Raw genomic sequence first — 19,170 nt, 5'->3', positions numbered from 1 at the left:
TATGATGAATGTCTTGTCAATTTAAGTGCACCATGCGGTGAGCTACCCACTACTTTGATCACACCAGCTACCTTAGAGGACTATGTTGATGATTTGACTTTGCCATGTGATCAAACAATTTTGAGTGAGCCCATTGAATTAGCTATCGATGCAAAAGAATCAAGTGAATCAGGGAATAAATCAGATTTGGATCAAATATGTTTGAAAATAATTGTGCCAATGTTTAATCATTTTGATATGACCTCTAATTTTGGTGATGGTTCATCAATGTTGGGATGGTTTAATGATGAATATTGTCAATCTTTTCATATGAATAAGAGCTTCACTTATATGTGCAAACTGAGTTGCAATACTTTCATGCCTTCTACTTCTTGTGATAATATTTTGGCTTTATATTTTATTAACTATGAAAGTTACTCATGTATACATGTGTCATATGTGCAAAATCCACGGGAAGTAAAAATGGATGACATATACATATACAACATGTACACCTTGTCTCTTTTGTTAGCCACATTTCAGATTAAGCAACGCCGAGGACGGCTTTGTTTTCAAGAAGGGGAGGATGATGAGGACATGACTACCTTGGATACGACCAAAACTATTTGCATACATGCATATTTGTCAGGTGATTTCTAGTGCAAACTATTCAATAATCTATTTATGTTATCCAGAACAAAAATACTTCACACACTTTTGTGTTTTGTCTAATTGCAGGTGTATGGGACATTTGTACAATCCACATATGAAGATAAGGCAAAAGGAGAAGTTTAGGTTCTGTTCAAAAAGTCCTCTCACGTCACTTTTGGGCCAAGAGAAGATAGAGTCCAAGTCTCTCACGTTCTGGATTCAGATTCGGACTGCACAGACATACCTGACTCAAAACGCCAACAACTTTTTCATACGGACTCCGAATTGGGTGATTCTTTTTTTGTTGGAAACTAGATTTCGTGCTCTTTCCAACCCAATTGGATTCACTTTTAAATTCGTCCGGAGCATTGAGTTATGGTCGAAACAATCTGACGTTGCACCAGAATCCGAGTCAAACTACAAGTCCAAAGGTGTTGCATCACCTCCACTTGGGCCCATGAGCCTTGTACGACCTAGGGTTGGTTTTAGGCTGCCTTGGGACGTCCTCCCACCTCCTTGGCCGCCACCCCTTGCTCCTATATAAGTAGATCCATCTAGTAGCTTTTTCCTTGGAATTTGCTTAGTTAAAAGTTAGCCATTGCAACTTCGTGTACTTCGTTTGTGTCCAACGACCAGACCAAGACCGCTTACGGATTCCCACCACTATCAATACTTCATATATATTCGCAATATTTAGATTGCATTATCATATTCTTGCTCGTTCTTCGATTGCTTGCAGGAATAGACCTTCGTGGTCAGGCTGATCGTGCTTCCGGCATCGTAAGTAACCTCAGGAGATTGGTTTAGCGATTGATAAGGCGCAACGTCGTGCACGTTTGTAGTCGGATCGTCAAAGTCGTCTCCACCAAATCGATAGTTATCATCTCATCGAAAGATCGGGACACCCTCGCCCCTATCACACGACGATGCAACCACAAATTCAACAAAGCAAAAACCCTAAAAAGATTATGCAAAGGCTCAGATTGGTTCGGATATACTGAACTAACCCTAATTGTTTTTTGTGGCTTTTTCGTGGACTGTAGGTATAAAGAACAGACTCGATCTAAACTACGGAAAACTGTAAAATCACACCGAGCAACCTGGAAATCTGATACCACTTGATAGAGGCAAAGGTGTCCCGTCTTTCGATGAGATGATGGATATCGCTTTGGTGGAAGTCGACTTTGACGATCCGACTACGAACGTGCGATGACGTCGCGCCTTAGCAATCACTAAACCAACTCCGAGAGGTTATTGACCACGCCGGAGCACGATCAACCTGACCACGAGGGTCTATTTCGTGCGAGCAAACGAAGAACAAGCAAGAAACTGAGATTGCAATCTGGATATTGCGAATATAAGATGAAAGCTTTATTGATCAAGGTGGGGTTCTGTGACGCCTTTGTCTGGTCGTTGAACACAAACGAAGTACGCGAAGTTGCAGCTATGGCGAACTTTTAATCTAAACAAAACCCAAAGTCTAAACGACGCCCTAAGGGCTGTATATATGGAGGAAGAGGGAGGAATTTCGTGGCCCTTGGGGAAGGGGTCCGAAACCAACCCTATCTCTTGTTTCCCCACACATACGGACTCTAAAAATAGCCTATACTCAAGTATTTCGAAATTACATGGGCTTGGCCCAATAATAAGGTGACGCACCACCTAGAATAGCCTCTGGACGAAAGTTATGAAGTAGCATCTTGTATATTTCGTCCAAGGCTTCATGCACGCATTATGGTGGCTTCAATGTCCTGAAATCATCACTTGTAACTCCGTTCTTGTCCCCCATGCGCATGCCATCATCTCCATGCTTGTTCTTGCTCCAATGTTCATCCTTCTCAAAGCTAGGCCCTTCATTTGTAAGCAAAACAAATGTATCCAATTTAGGCAGCATCATATTCTCATGAACATTAGAATCATTACCAAGAAATGAAAGTACCTGGTAATTTAATTGGCGTGCGCGAGCTCTAGTAATTGGTCCAGTATGTATAGCAGCAGGGGTTGTGGGTGTAACAATGGTATTGATGTCCTCATCAGGAGGCGCATGGAGGAGGATTAATGGGACACTTTGGCGTGAATAAGACGGAGGACGTACTTACTACACATTTCTTTTGGCCAAAGATGAGACGGGATGTTGAGCGTTTTGTTGCTCGCTGCACTACATGTCAAAAAGCTAAGTCACGACTCAATCCTCATGGTTTAAATATGCCTTTGCCTGTACCTAGTGTTCCTTGGGAGGATATATCTATGGACTTTGTTTTAGGTTTACCTCGAACAAAGAAGGGGAGGGATAGCATATTTGTTGTCATGGATAGATTCTCAAAAATGGCACACTTTATACCATGTCATAAAAGCGATGATGCTGTTAATGTTGCTGATTTGTTCTTCCGTGAAATTATTCGTTTGCATGGTGTGCCAAATACTATTGTTTCAGATCGTGATACTAAATTTCTTAGCCACTTTCGGAGATGTTTATGGGCTAAGTTGGGGACTAAACTGCTTTTTAGTACTACTTGTCACCCCCAAACTGATGGACAAACTGAAGTAGTCAATAGAACATTGTCTACTATGCTTAGGGCTGTTTTGAAGAATAATAAGAAAATGTGGGAAGAATGCTTGCCTCATATTGAGTTTGCTTATAATTGTTCATTGCATTCTACTACTAAGATGTGCCCTTTTGAAATTGTGTATGGTTTCCTACCTCGTGCACCTATTGATTTGTTGCCTCTTCCATCTTTGGAGAATGTTAATTTTGATGCTAAACAACGTGCTGAATTGATCTTAAAAATGCATGAGTTAACTAAGGAAAACATTGAGCGTATGAATGCTAAATATAAACTTGCTGGAGATAAGGGTAGAAAACATGTTGTGTTTGCACCAGGAGATCTTGTTTGGTTACATTTGCGTAAGGATAGATTTCCTGATTTGCGCAAATCAAAGCTAATGCCACGTGCTGATGGTCCTTTTAAGGTGTTAGAGAAAATAAATGATAATGCATATAAACTTGAGCTGCCTGCAGATTTTGGGGTTAGTCCCACTTTTAATATTGCAGATTTGAAGCCTTATTTGGGTGAGGGAGATGAGCTTCCGTCGAGGACGACTTCATTTCAAGAAGGGGAGGATGATGAGGACATCAATACCATTGTTACACCCACAGCCCCTGCTGCTATACATACTGGACCAATTACTAGAGCTCGCGCATGCCAATTAAATTACCAGGTACTTTCGTTTCTTGGTAATGATTCTAATGTTCATTAGAATATGATGCTCCCTAAATTGGATACATTTGTTTTGCTTACAAATGAAGGGCCTAGCTTTGAGAAGGATGAACATTGGAGGAAGAACAAGCATGGAGATGATGGCATGCGCATGGGGGACAAGAACGGAGTTACAAGTGATGATTTCAGGACATTGGAGCCACCATAATGCGTGCATGAAGCCTTGGACGAAATATACAAGATGCTACTTCATAACTTTCGTCCAGAGGCTATTCTAGGTGCTGCGTCACCTTATTATTGGGCCAGGCCCATGTAATTTCGAAATACTTGAGTATAGGCTATTTTTAGAGTCCGTATGTGTGGGGAAACAAGAGATAGGGTTGGTTTCGGACCCCTTCCCCAAGGGCCACGGAATTCCCCCCTCTTCCTCCATATATACAGCCCTTAGGGCGTCGTTTAGACTTTGGGGTTTTGTTTAGATTAAAAGTTCGCCATAGCTGCAACTTCGCGTACTTCGTTTGTGTTCAACGACCAGACAAAGGCGTCACAGAACCCCACCTTGATCAATAAAGCTTTCATCTTATATTCGCAATATCCAGATTGCAATCTCAGTTTCTTGCTTGTTCTTCGTTTGCTCGCAGGAAACATACCCTCGTGGTCAGGTTGATCGTGCTCCGGCGTGGTCAATAACCTCTCGGAGTTGGTTTAGCGATTGCTAAGGCGTGACGTCATCGCACGTTCGTAGTCGGATCGTCAAAGTCGACTTCCACCAAAGCGATATCCATCATCTCATCGAAAGACGGTACACCTTTGCCTCTATCAATTAGTATATCATCAAGATAGACTACCACAAATCGTCCAATGAAAGCACGTAAAACTTTGTTCATTAGTCTCATGAAAGTACTAGGTGCATTAGTTAACCCAAAAGGCATGACTAACCACTCATATAAACCAAACTTAGTTTTAAATGCTGTTTTCCATTCATCTCCGGATTTCATACGAATTTTTGATGGTATCCACTACGCAAATCAACTTTGGAGAATATTGTGGAGCCACTCAATTCATCAAGCATATCATCTAGCCTAGGAATAGGATGACGATAACGAATAGTAATATTATTAATGCCTCTACAATCAACACACATACGCGACGTACCATCCTTTTTAGGCACTAGTATAACAGGAACAGCACAAGGACTAAGAGATTCGCGTATATAACCTTTGTCGAGCAGCTCCTATACTTGACGCATAATCTCCTTCGTCTCCTCTGGATTGGTACGGTATGGTGCACGGTTGGGTAGCGATGCACCGGGAATTAAGTCAATTTGATGCTCAATCCCTCGAATAGGTGGTAATCCCGGTGGCACGTCTTGTGGGAAGACGTCAGCGAACTCCTGCAAAATGTTAGTGACTGCAGGGGGAAAAGAGGAAGACACGTCCTCGAATGAAAATAATGCCTCTTTGCACACAAAAGCATAGCAAACAGATTTGCTAAAAACTAGCTCATCAATATCAGATTTTGTGGCAAGTAAACATGCACTTCTCAATTTAATTTCAGAAGCAACACTAGATGGTTTATTATTAGGCTTCATTTGTTGCTCAAATTCTTTTGCCACAATCTGATTTTCACTCTTATTTTTCTCTTGTTTTGCTTTATTAGCTCTATGAATATCATCTTTCAAAATGGAATTAGGAGTCATAGGAAGCAAAGTAATATTTGTATCCTTATGAACAAGAGTATATTGACTGTTTCTACCATGGTGTACAGAATTTTTATCAAATTTCCATGGTCTACCAAGTAATAAGGAACATGCTTGCGTAGGTACCACATCACAATCAACATAATCAGCATATGTAGAGATACTAAAATGCACCCGAACAGTACGTGTTACCTTAACCTTGTCGCTATTGTTGAACCATTGGATGTAGTAAGGATGTGGATGTGGTCTTGTGGTGAGAGATAGCTTCTCCACCATCTCCATGCTAGCCAAGTTGTTGCAGCTCCCTCCATCTATGATGACGCGAATAGAACGGTCCTTCACAACTCCCTTTGTATGGAACAAATTATGCCTCTGATTTTGCTCAGCTTGTGTAACCTGCACACTCAAAACACGTTGAGCAACTAAACATTCATACCTGTCAGCATCTTCAGCAGCCATGTATTGCGTCTCATGATCAGAATCATCTCCACCATGTTATTCATGTGTAATAAGAGCCAAAGTCTCCTCATCATAGTCACTAGCGGACTCATACCCACCATCCTCAGTAGCAATCATCACACGCTGAGATTTGCATTCTCTCGCAAAATGTCCTCTTCCCTTACAACGACGATAAATAATATCACTTGTGTGCCCTGTTGACGCCATGGAAGAAGAAGAGCTCTGTGCAGGCCCGGCAGGTGTGCTCTTGGCAGATAGTGGTGGCTGTGCCTGCTTTCTTGTATCACGGTTGGAGGTGGCACCTGAAGGAGGTGATGGTGCAGTGGAAGTAGATGATGCACGTGGTGTCCATGATGAAGGTCGACCTGCAGAAAAGTTAGTTCGCGCCAATGCGTGTCGATCCTGCACTTCACGTTCAGCTTTACAAGCAAGATGGAATAAACGAGTGATATTATCATAATCCTTATACTCTAGAATGGTCTGAATCTCTCTATTTAATCCACCCATAAAACGTGCAAGCATAGCTTCATTCTCCTCAACAATACCACATCTAATCAAGCCAGTTTGTAATTCCTGATAATATTCTTCTACAAATTTTTTCCTTGTCTTAAGCGCTGCAATTTTTGAAGTAATTCACGTTGATAATATGGTGGAACCCAACGAGTACGCATAGCAGTTTTCCAAGCAGCCCAAGTAGCTGGAACAGGATATAATCTACAATGTTCAGACCACCAAACACATGCAAAGCTAGTGAAAGCACAAACAGCGGCAGGAACACGTCTCTCCTCAGGATATTGTAAACATGTAAATCGTTGTTCAGTTTCTAACTCCCAAGTAAGATATATATCAGGAACATATCTACCCTCAAATGGTGGAATATTCAATTTCAGTTTAGGGAGATGGTCATGATCTCGTACCTGAGGGGGAGCCCTAACATTGCCATTATTTGCGTGTGGACGACCTGGTGGTTGTGGTGCTGGTGGTTGCACGTAGTTCTGATTTTGATCAACCTCATCCTCGTAATCTCCCGCATAATCATCCTCCTCCACATCAGCAGCAGGAGCCACAGAAGTATCAACAGCAGCACCAGCAGTTTGGCCAGGCTGAAGAGGGACACGACTCCCTCGGCGGAGGGCTGTTTCCCGACGTGGAGGTAGTCGTTGTTATTGTTGTTGTTGCAGAGGTGCGGCAGGTGCAGCCGGTGGTGGAAGACGCACAAGCAGTTCATTAATCTGTTATCGAGCTTTGTTTCGAACGTCTTCTCAAGGCCAGTGATCTTCTCCATGGCCTCTTCAAAATTGTTCAGCACATCTTGCACCTGTTGAGTCATCATTTGCTGAAACTTATCATAAAGCTCCTTGTTCGTTAAGTTCTCCCAGTCAATCTCGTCGGCTTGTGATCCTGGCATGGTTAGCAGCAATAGAAACACACAAAAATATGATCCTATAGACTACTAACAAGTGGTGGTGGTGGTGGGTGTCACAAATCCGTCAAGCAAATCTCAAATTCTTACCAGTTCTTACCCAGCAGCAGGCGGTGATCGGCAACCGATATAGTCAAAACTCTCAAAGCTTGGATAGAGCGATTACTAGGGAGAGTCAAACGCACGATGTAGATGTATGTGGAGCTGGGAAGGCTTGTAATATGGTAGCAAAAAGGGTCAGCAATAATCAATCAGAGATGAAAAGTTGAATAAACGCTCAACGACGGTACTGTGCTGGTCCTAGGCTAGACCGTACTAGAGACGCGAGCCTAGAACACTAACAAAATCACGACGCTGCACGTAAACAAGGGAGGAGCACACTCTGATTTTTTTCTATTTCACTTTTTTTTGCACTTTTTTCCTCTTTTTTTGCTCCGCAACAATTTTTTTTCGAAAAAGTCTACAAATGTCCTAAAAACTGCCTAGCCAGAATTTTCAGACTTAGTTTTTTTTTGAAACTGGAACTATTTTTCTTTTGCGGATGGCTCGGAAGTTGGGGAGTCCTACTCTGTCACGACTCGGAGTATCGCGTGATCTGGAAATCGAGAACAAAGCAATAATTACTGGACTCGGACTAGGACTGGTGGAGGAGATGAATCTGGTGGAAACTCGGACTGGTAACGGATATTTGCAGGGCGATGGAACACGGACTTGTGGTGAATCTGTGATGGAGGTGGACTCGGATTAGTGTGATGGCGGTGGATATGTGGTATATGGTAGCGGCGATGACGATGGTGGTATATGGCAGCGATGATGACGATGGTGCGGCGGCGGCGTGACAACTTGTGAACAGAACTCGAAACTCTAAAGTACTAGACGCTAGGACTGGTGGCGGAGATGACGATGGTGGTATATGGCAGCGGTGATGACGATGGTGGTATATGGCAGCGGTGATGATGATGGTGGTATATGGCAACGGTGATGACAATGGTGGTATATGGCAGCGATGATGACGATGGTGCGGCGGCGGCGTGACAACTTGTGAACAGAACTCGAAACTCTAAAGTACTAGACGCTAGGACCAGCAACTTGACACCATGATGCAACCGCAAATTCAACAAAGCAAATACAGAAAAGATTATGCAAAGGCTCAGATTGGTTCAGATAAGATGAACTAACCCTAAATTTTTTTTGGCTTTTTCGTGGACTATAGGTATGAAGAACAGACTCGATCTAAACTACGAAAAACTGTAAAATCTCACCGAGCAACCTGGAAATCTGATACCACTTGATAGAGGCGAAGGTGTCCCGTCTTTCGATGAGATGGTGGCTATCGTTTTGGAGGAAGTCGACTTTGACGATCCGACTACGAACGTGCGAGGACGTCGCGCCTTAGCAATCGCTAAACCAACTCCGAGAGGTTATTGACCATGCCGGAGCACGATCAACCTGACCACGAAGGTCTGTTTCCTGTAGGCAAACGAAGAACAAGCAAGAAACTAAGATTGCAATCTGGATATTGCGAATATAAGAGGAAAGCTTTATTGATCAAGGTGGGGTTCTGTGACGCCTTTGTCTAGTCGTTGAACACAAACGAAGTACGCGAAGTTGCGGCTATGGCGAACTTTTAATCTAAACAAAACCCAAAGTCTAAACGATGCCCTAGGGGCTGTATATATGGAGGAAGGGGGGGGGGGATTTCGTGGCCCTTGGATGAGGGGTCCGAAACCCACCCTAACTCTTGTTTCCCCACACATACGGACTCTAAAAACAGCCTATATTGAAGTATTTCGAAATTACATGGGCCTGGCCCAAAATAAGGTGATGCAGCACCTAGAATAGCCTCTGGACGAAAATTATGAAGTGGCATCTTGTATATTTCGTCCAAGGCTTCATGCACTCATTATGGTGGCTTCAAAGTCCTGAAATCATCACTTGAAACTCCGTTCTTGTCTCCCTTGCGCATGCCATCAACTCCATGCTTGTTCTTGCGCCAATGTTCATCCTTCTCCAAGCTAGGCCCTGGTAATTTAATTGGCGTGCGCGAGCTCTAGTAATCGGTCCAGTATGTATAGTAGCAGGGGTTGTGGGTGTAACAATGGTATTGATGTCCTCATCAATATTATTCATGCACTTGTGCTAATAATGGTTATGTGCAAAAGAAGAGAACCATCATGATGGATGATGTGTTTATCTACCATGCGCATACATTCTTTCTTTTGTTGTGTGCATGATAGAGGTAAAGGTGTCCCGTCTTTCGATGAGATGATGGTTATCGCTTTGGTGGAAGTCGACTTTGACGATCCGACTACGATCGTGCGATGACGTCGCGCCTTAGCAATCACTAAACCAACTCCGAGAGGTTATTCACCACGCTGGAGCACGATCAACTTGACCACGAGGGTCTGTTTTCCTGCGAGCAAACGAAGAACAAGCAAGAAACTGAGATTGCAATATGGATATTGCGAATACAAGATGAAGGCTTTATTGATCAAGGTGGGGTTCTGTGACGCCTTTGTCTGGTCGTTGAACACAAACGAAGTACGCAGTTGCAGCTATGGCGAACTTTTAATCTAAACAAAACCCAAAGTCTAAACGACGCCCTAAGGGCTGTATATATGGAGGAAGAGGGGGGAATTTCGTGGACCTTGGGGAAGGGGTCCGAAACCATCCCTATCTCTTGTTTCCCCACACATACGGACTCTAAAAATAGCCTATACTCAAGTATTTCGAAATTACATGGGCCTGGCCCAATAATAAGGTGACGCATCACCTAGAATAGACTCTGGACGAAAGTTATGAAGTAGCATCTTGTATATTTCGTCCAAGGCTTCATGCACGCATTATGGTGGCTTCAATGTCCTGAAATCATCACTTGCAACTCCGTTCTTGTCCCCCATGCGCATGCCATCATCTCCATGCTTGTTCTTGCTCCAAAGTAGAGTGGAGAGCATGCGGTTCGTCACCTCCGTTTGGCCGTCGGTTTGTGGATGGTATGCCGAAGAGAACAAAAGCTTGATTCCGAGCTTGGCGCACAAGGTCTTCCAAAAGTAACTCAAGAACTTGACGTTGCGATCCGAGACAATCGTCTTTGGCACTCCATGAAGGCGCAATATTTCCCTACAAAACAAATTTGCAACATGTGAAGCATCGTCTATCTTGTTGCAAGGAATGAAATGAGCCATTTTGGAGAATCGGTCCACAACAACAAAAACGGAATCCTTGCCATTTCGGGTTCTAGGCAAACCGAGCACAAAGTCCATGCTAATATCTTCCCATGGTTGATATGGAATTGGAAGTGGAATATAGAGGCCATGAGATTGAGCTTTAGACTTAGCTTTGCGACATGTAGAGCATCGGTTGGTGAAGCGATTGACGTCGCGAAACATCTTGGGCCAAAAGTAGTTCTCGGAGAGCGTAGCAAATGTCTTGTCGCGTCCAAAGTGTCCCATGAGTCCGCCTCCATGAGATTCTTGCAAAAGCAACAAGCGAAGAGAGGACTCGGGAATGCAAAGTTTGTTAGCTCTCATAAGATATCCATCTTTGATGTAGTATCGATCCCAAGAAGTATGCGTCAAACACTTGGCATAAGGAATAGCAAATGTAGAATCATGCTCATACAAGTCTTTTATATGCTCAAAGCCAATGACATTGAACTCAAGTTGAGTAACAAGCATGCATATATGGGAAAGTGCATCCGCCACAACATTTTCCTTACCTTTAATATACTTGATGACATAAGGAAAAGACTCAATAAACTCACTTCATTTAGCATGACGCTTGTTCAACTTAGTTTGACCCTTAAGGTATTTAAGCGTTTCATGGTCGGTATGGATGATGAACTCATGAGGGCGTAGGTAATGTTCCCATTCATGCAAAACTCGCACTAAAGCATATAGCTCTTTGTCATAGATGGGATAATTTAGTTGCGCTCCGGAAAGTTTCTCACTAAAATAAGCAATTGGGCGCTTCTCTTGTGTTAACACACCTCCTATGCCATTACCACTAGCATCGCAATGAATTTCGAAAGGTTTGTCAAAGTTGGGTAATGCAAGTATGGGAGCATGAGTAAGCAAATTCTTAAGCTCATTGAAAGTGATATCTTGGGATGTTCCCCAAACAAACAGTGCATTTTTTCTTACTCAAAGCATGCAAAGGTGAGGCAATGGTGCTAAAATCCTTCACAAATCTACGGTAGAAACCGGCTAAACCAAGAAAACTACGCACTTGTTGCAAATTGGTTGGTTGGGGCCAAGTTTTAATAGCATTGATCTTGGATTCATCAAGATGAACACCCTTAGAAGATACTATGAAACCCAAGAAAACAAGCTTATCAACACCAAATAGGCATTTTTCCATATTAGCATAAAGTTGCTCTTTTCGAAGAGTTTGTAGCACGGTGCGAAGGTGGGTGACATGTTCTTTGAGAGATTTGCTAAACACAAGGATATCATCAAAGTAGACAACAACGAATTCACCAATGTAAGGGCGAAACACGTAATGCATAAGACGCATGAAAGTACCGGGTGCTTCCGATAAACCCATAGGCATGACTAACCACTCATATAGACCAAACTTTGTTTTGAAAGCGGTTTTCCATTCATCACCCTCTTGTATGCGGATTTGATAGTAACCACTTTTAAGATCAATTTTGGAAAAGATAGTGGCACCGCAAAGTTCATCAAGCATATCATCAAGGCGTGGAATGGGGTACCTATAACGAACGGTGATAGCATTGATAGGTCTAAAATCGGAACACATGCGAAAGCTACCGTCTCGTTTTGGCACAAGAATGACCGGTACGGCACAAGGACTCAAACTTTCACGCACATGACCATGGTCTATGAGATGCTTTACTTGCCTTTGTATTTCTTTGGTTTCTTCGGGGTTGACGCGGTAGGGAGCTTTGTTTGGAAGCGGCGCTCCGGGGATGAGATCGACTCGGTGCTCAATGCCTCGTAGTGGAGGTAGACCCGGAGGTAGCTCATCGGGGAAAACATCTTGGAATTCCTGCAATAAAGAAGATAACACCAAAGGTAGATCGTGAGAGTTGTTAGTTTTTGGTGCCTCGTCCTTGCACAATAGGGCATAGTGTAGGACACTTGATGGGTTCTCACACACTTCTCTCATCTCACGTTTGGTGGCAAATAGGACTAAGTTTTTCTTGTCGCTCATCGTGGAGGCACTCAATTTGGGCTTGTGGCGCTCGCTCTCTTTTTGGTGGTTCGCTCTCTCACTATTCTCTCCACGATGGGTGTTTTGCTTGTCGGCGAGCACTTGGCTTGGAGAAATAGGACGTAGCACAAACTCTTTCCCTTTCATCTTGAATCTATAGTGATTTGTACGCCCATTGTGAATGACACCTCGGTCAAATTGCCTTGGCCGTCCAAGAAGGAGGTGGCAAACGGTCATCGGAAGGACATCATACTCCAAAGTGTCTTCATAGGCGCCGATATTGAAAGAGACTTGTACTCTATGCTCGACTTGTATGGTGCCGGTGTCGCTTAGCCATTGAACCTTGTAGGGGTGCGGGTGCTTCATCTTGACCAATTGGAGTTGGAGCATAGTTCTTCACTTGCCAAGTTATGGCAACTCCCTCCATCGATGATGACCTTGACGGACCGTCCATTGGTGCCGGCCTTTGTGTGGAAGATATGGCATCTTTGATCTTCGTCTTGTTGATGTTGAAGAGTCAAGACCTTGGAGATAACAAGGGTGGGACTTGAATCTTCGTCACAAAAGATGTGATCATCTTCTTCTTCATTGTTCACTTGTCGGTGCATGGCCACTTGCTCAAGGGCTTCCATTTCTCCTTCACTCATTGAGTCATATGTTCAGTCGTCGTTGAGGATCATGGTGCGCTTGTTTGTGCACTCGAAGGACTTGTGGCCTCGGCCTCCGCATGTGAAACATTTGATGGAACTTGTCTTGATGGTCTCATCGGTTGGAGTAGATGATGATGAAGCTTTCTTGAAGTTGCTTGTAGTAGGAGGACGACTTGAGCTTGTCGAAGCTTTCTTGTAACTTGACTTGTCACCGTTGCTTGTAGATGGCTTGGTTGAGGTAGGAGGAGTCGTCGAAGCTTGATTGTTGGAGAGGCCATAGGACTTGGATGAGAACTTGGCATACTTGAAGTCGTCTTGTACTTGCCATTCCGCTTTGGTAGCTTGATGCACTAGCTCGATGAGGTTCGAGTGTGGTTGGAAGTCGGCAATCTTCTTGATAGGGTGATTGAGTCCATTCAAGAAACGTGCCATAGTTTGCTCATCATCTTCTTTGACATTGGCTCGTATCATGGCAATCTCCATTTCCTTGTAGTACTCTTCAACTCTCTTGGTTCCTTGCTTGAGTTGTTGGAGTTTCTTGAAGAGGTCACGGTTGTAGTAGTTTGGCACGAATCGTGCTCTCATGACATCCTTCATTTGTGCCCAATTGGTGATGGGTGGTTCACCTCTTGCCGCTCGGCGCTCAATGACTTGTTCCCACCAAATAAGGACGTAGTCTTGGAATTCGAGGGATGCCATTGCGATCTTCTTCTCTTCTTCGTAGTTGTGCAAGCGGAAGATTTTTTCAACCTTCAATGCCCATGATATGTACTCTTCGGGGTCATTGCTTCCGGTAAACTTGGGCATGGTGAACTTTAGCTTGCCATATCGTTGCTGATAGGGCGAGGTTGTCCCGATCTTTCGATGAGATGATAACTATCGATTTGGTGGAGTCGACTTTGATGATCCGACTACAAACGTGCACGACGTTGCGCCTTAGCAATCGCTAAACCAATCTCCTGAGGTTACTGACGATACCGGAAGCACGATCAGCCTGACCACGAAGGTCTATTCCTGCAAGCAATCGAAGAACGAGCAAGAATATGATAAAGCAATCTGAATATTGCGAATATATATAAAGTATTGATAATGCTGGGGATCCGTAAGCGGTCTTGGTCTGGTCGTTGGACACAAACGAAGTACACGAAGTTGCAATGGCTAACTTTTAACTAAACAAATCCCAAGGAAAAAGCTACTAGATGGATCTACTTATATAGGAGCAAGGGGTGGCGGCCAAGGAGGTGGGAGGACGTCCCAAGGCAGCCTAAAACCAACCCTAGGTCGTACAAGGCTCATGGGCCCAAGTGGAGGTGATGCAACACCTTTGGACTTGTAGTTTGACTCGGATTCTGGTGCAACGTCAGATTGTTTCGACCATAACTCAATGCTCCGGACGAATTTAAAGGTGAGTCCAATTGGGTTGGAAAGAGCACGAAATCTAGTTTCCAACAAAAAAAGAATCACCCAATTCGGAGTCCGTATGAAAAAGTTGTTGGCGTTTTGAGTCAGGTATGTCTGTGCAGTCCGAATCTGAATCCAGAACGTGAGAGACTTGGACTCTATCTTCTCTTGGCCCAAAAGTGACGTGAGAGGACTTTTTGAACAGAACCTAAACTTCTCCTTTTGCCTTATCTTCATATGTGGATTGTACAAATGTCCCATACACCTGCAATTAGACAAAACACAAAAGTGTGTGAAGTATTTTTGTTCTGGATAACATAAATAGATTATTGAATAGTTTGCACTAGAAATCACCTGACAAATATGCATGTATGCAATATTTTTGGTCGTATCCAAGGTAGTCATGTCCTCATCATCCTCCCCTTCTTGAAAACAAAGCCGTCCTCGGCGTTGCTTAATCTGAAATGTGGCTAACAAAAGAGACAAGGTGTACATGTTGTATATGTATATGTCATCCATTTTTACTTCCCGTGGATTTTGCACATATGACACATGTATACATGAGTAACTTTCATAGTTAATAAAATATAAAGCCAAAATATTATCACAAGAAGTAGAAGGCATGAAAGTATTGCAACTCAGTTTGCACATATAAGTGAAGCTCTTATTCATATGAAAAGATTGACAATATTCATCATTAAACCATCCCAACATTGATGAACCATCACCAAGATTAGAGGTCATATCAAAATGATTAAACATTGGCACAATTATTTTCAAACATATTTGATCCAAATCTGATTTATTCCCTGATTCACTTGATTCTTTTGCATCGATAGCTAATTCAATGGGCTCACTCAAAATTGTTTGATCACATGGCAAAGTCAAATCATCAACATAGTCCTCTAAGGTAGCTGGTGTGATCAAAGTAGTGGGTAGCTCAGCGCATGGTGCACTTAAATTGACAAGACATTCATCATACTCATGTGGAAGTGGAAGATTAGTACCTTTGTCATTACCTCTTATGATCAACTCAGATGAGGTAGGCACTCTCGGTGATGATGTGTCACATGGTGGAGGTGATGTAGTCCTCACAACAACGGATGTGGTTGTCATAGTATGCTTAGTAGTTGAAGGGACAACCGTATCAACTCTTGGAATGTGCATCTCGCGCTTGTTCTCCTTGTGCGCAACACGTCGTTTTATTTCCTGTTCAGCTTTGCAAGCAAGATGAAACAAATGGTCCATAGGATAACACTCTTCATGTATTAGTATCTCCTGAATGTCACGATTTAATCCTCCCCAAAATCTATCCATAAAATCTTCTTCACTTTCTTCTAAAGAGGAATGCAGCAAGGTAGTTTGTAAAGTATCATAATATTTCGTTACGGTGTCACTACCTTGTTTTAAATGTTGCAACTTTGTAATCATGTCACGAGTATAATAAGCGGGAACGAATGTATGTCGCATGGCAAGTTTCAAATCATCCCAAGTAGTAGGTATATCATTAGGGTGTAACCGACAATATTCACTCCACCAAACTACAACATAACCAGTGAAAGAACCAACCGCAACCTTAACTTTTTTACGTACATCAAAATTATTGGAAGCAAATATATTATTTAGGTCAAACTCCCATTCAATATATAAAGCATGTCTAAAACGGCCATTAAATGGTGGTATAGAAACATTAACCTGATCATGTGCATTTGGATGTTTGTGCACCTCTCGTGACGGTTGTGGTATTTGCATAGGTGATGGCACATCTCCCACGATCGACAAACCCCATGAATTGACTCTAGATCCTGTCATGATTAGTAGAAACAAGAAACAAAATTCAAGAATAATGTTCCTATGAACTACTAGGATGTGGTGGTAAAGCGCTCACAGTAAAGCAAATATCAATATCTTACAAGTTCTTACCAAGCAGCAGGTGGTGACAGGCAACCAGCGGTGTCAAATAACTCCAAAGATTGAGTAAAGCGATTGCCAGGGGAACGTACGTATACACGGTGTAGAAATATGTGGAGCTGGGTTGGCTATATATGGTAGCAAAATATTAGCAATAATCAATTCAGAGATGCAATGTTGAATAAACGCTCAACGACGGTACTGTGCTGGTCCTAGGCTAGACCGGACTAGAGACGCGAGCCTAGAACACTAATGAGGTCACGGCGTAGCACAACTAGCATCAATGAAGGATACTAAGTAGCTCTGGACAGCAAGATATAAGTGAAGATCACAACGGCAGTAAAGATAATGATGAAAAACAACTGCCAAGCAGGATATACAACAACTCTCTCCAACTTTCCTCTTGAAAAGTTTGTGCCAATTTTCTGATAATTTTTTTCAAAGAATGCTACTAACTCAAGCTTTCCAATGCAAAAAGAATCACTCAATTCCGAGTTGATATGAGGAGTGAAAGAATTCTGAAACTGGCTTGAAAAACTGGAATAAGCTGTGTCCGCGAACTTCGGAGGGCAAAAAGACCTATTTAGAAGACGATTTTGAGGTGTCAAATATTTAACTAGTCTCTGCAACTATTTAGATGCGGCTCGTCGCTAGCTTTCATTTGAGTACTCGCGGAGTCAAAACGGACTTCGTATGAGGAAGTTATGCCTGTTTTACTGAACAGTGCACAAAACAGATTCCAATCCGAATTCAACTACGAGATTGAGTCTAGATAGATCCGAATTTTGTTTTTTTTCTTCTCTCTTTTTTTTTCCTCACACTTTTTTTTCTTTCTCTTTTTTTTTCTGACTTCTTTTTCTTTTTTTCTCTCTTTTTTTTCTCTGTCTTTTTTTTTCTCTCCCTCTTTCCAAGACAAACTAGATAAGATGCAGATTGGATCAAGCGAAGATGTGAACGACCTCAACTATGATTGTGACAATGAACTATGGGTAGCACATGGTGGAATTTGATGGATGGTGTGGTGGACAGCAGAAGGGATAACGATGCAGCGGCGACGTGACTAATGTGAACAGAACTCGAAACTCTAAACGAACTAGACCCTAAGACCAGCAACTCGACACGACGATGCAACCGATAATTCAATAATGCAAACAATGAATAGAAAATTGCAAAGGCTCAGACTGGCTTGGACAAAAGGATGAATAGATCTAACTTTTTTGTGGCTTTTTTTGGACAATAGGTAAGAAAATAAATCTAATCTAGGGGAAACTGGAAATTCTCACCGAGCAACCTGAAAACTGATACCACTTGATAGGGCGAGGGTGTCCCGATCTTTCGATGAGATAATAACTATCGATTTGGTGGAGTCGACTTTGACGATCCGACTACAAACGTGCACGACGTTGCGCCTTAGCAATCGCTAAACCAATCTCCTGAGGTTACTGACGATACCGGAAGCACGATCAGCCTGACCACGAAGGTCTATTCCTGCAAGCAATCGAAGAACGAGCAAGAATATGATAAAGCAATCTGAATATTGCGAATATATATGAAGTATTGATAATGGTGGGGATCCGTAAGCGGTCTTGGTCTGGTCGTTGGACACAAACGAAGTACACGAAGTTGCAATGGCTAACTTTTAACTAAACAAATCCCAAGGAAAAAGCTACTAGATGGATCTACTTATATAGGAGCAAGGGGTGGCGGCCAAGGAGGTGGGAGGACGTCCCAAGGCAGCCTAAAACCAACCCTAGGTCGTACAAGGCTCATGGGCTCAAGTGGAGGTGATGCAACACCTTTGGACTTGTAGTTTGACTCGGATTCTGGTGCAACGTCAGATTGTTTCGACCATAACTCAATGCTCCGGACGAATTTAAAGGTGAATCCAATTGGGTTGGAAAGAGCACGAAATCTAGTTTCCAACAAAAAAAGAATCACCCAATTCGGAGTCCGTATGAAAAAGTTGTTGGCGTTTTGAGTCAGGTATGTCTGTGCAGTCCGAATCTGAATCCAGAACGTGAGAGACTTGGACTCTATCTTCTCTTGGCCCAAAAGTGACGTGAGAGGACTTTTTGAACAGAACCTAAACTTCTCCTTTTGCCTTATCTTCATATGTGGATTGTACAAATGTCCCATACACCTGCAATTAGACAAAACACAAAAGTGTGTGAAGTATTTTTGTTCTGGGTAACATAAATAGATTATTGAATAGTCTGCACTAGAAATCACCTGACAAATATGCATGTATGCAATATTTTTGGTCGTATCCAAGGTAGTTATGTCCTCATCAGTTGCTCTTCATTGTGTTGGGGTCGGGGATGATGACGCCCATGTCGGTGAGGATTGGCAATCTCATGTTGCTCTTGGCGAGGAGGGTTGTCTTCCTCATGTTGCTCTTGGCGAGGAGGATTGTCGACCTCATGTTGCTCTTGGCGAGGAGGGGGTCCATTGTCTTCTTGCTCTCGATGGACTTGACGTTCTTGTGTCGCTTGAGGAGGAGCTTGTCTATCTTGACGAGGAGCTTGTTGATGCACACGTGCTTGGCAAATTCTTTCTTGAGCTTCGTCGCGAAGTGCATCTTGATGTAGTCGAGCTTGTCGGCCT

Source organism: Aegilops tauschii, chromosome 7 (genome assembly GCF_002575655.3).
Source record: "Aegilops tauschii subsp. strangulata cultivar AL8/78 chromosome 7, Aet v6.0, whole genome shotgun sequence".
Lineage (NCBI taxonomy): Eukaryota > Viridiplantae > Streptophyta > Magnoliopsida > Poales > Poaceae > Aegilops > Aegilops tauschii.
The sequence above is the reverse complement of the archived record's forward strand: the minus strand, read 5'-3'. Positions refer to the sequence as shown.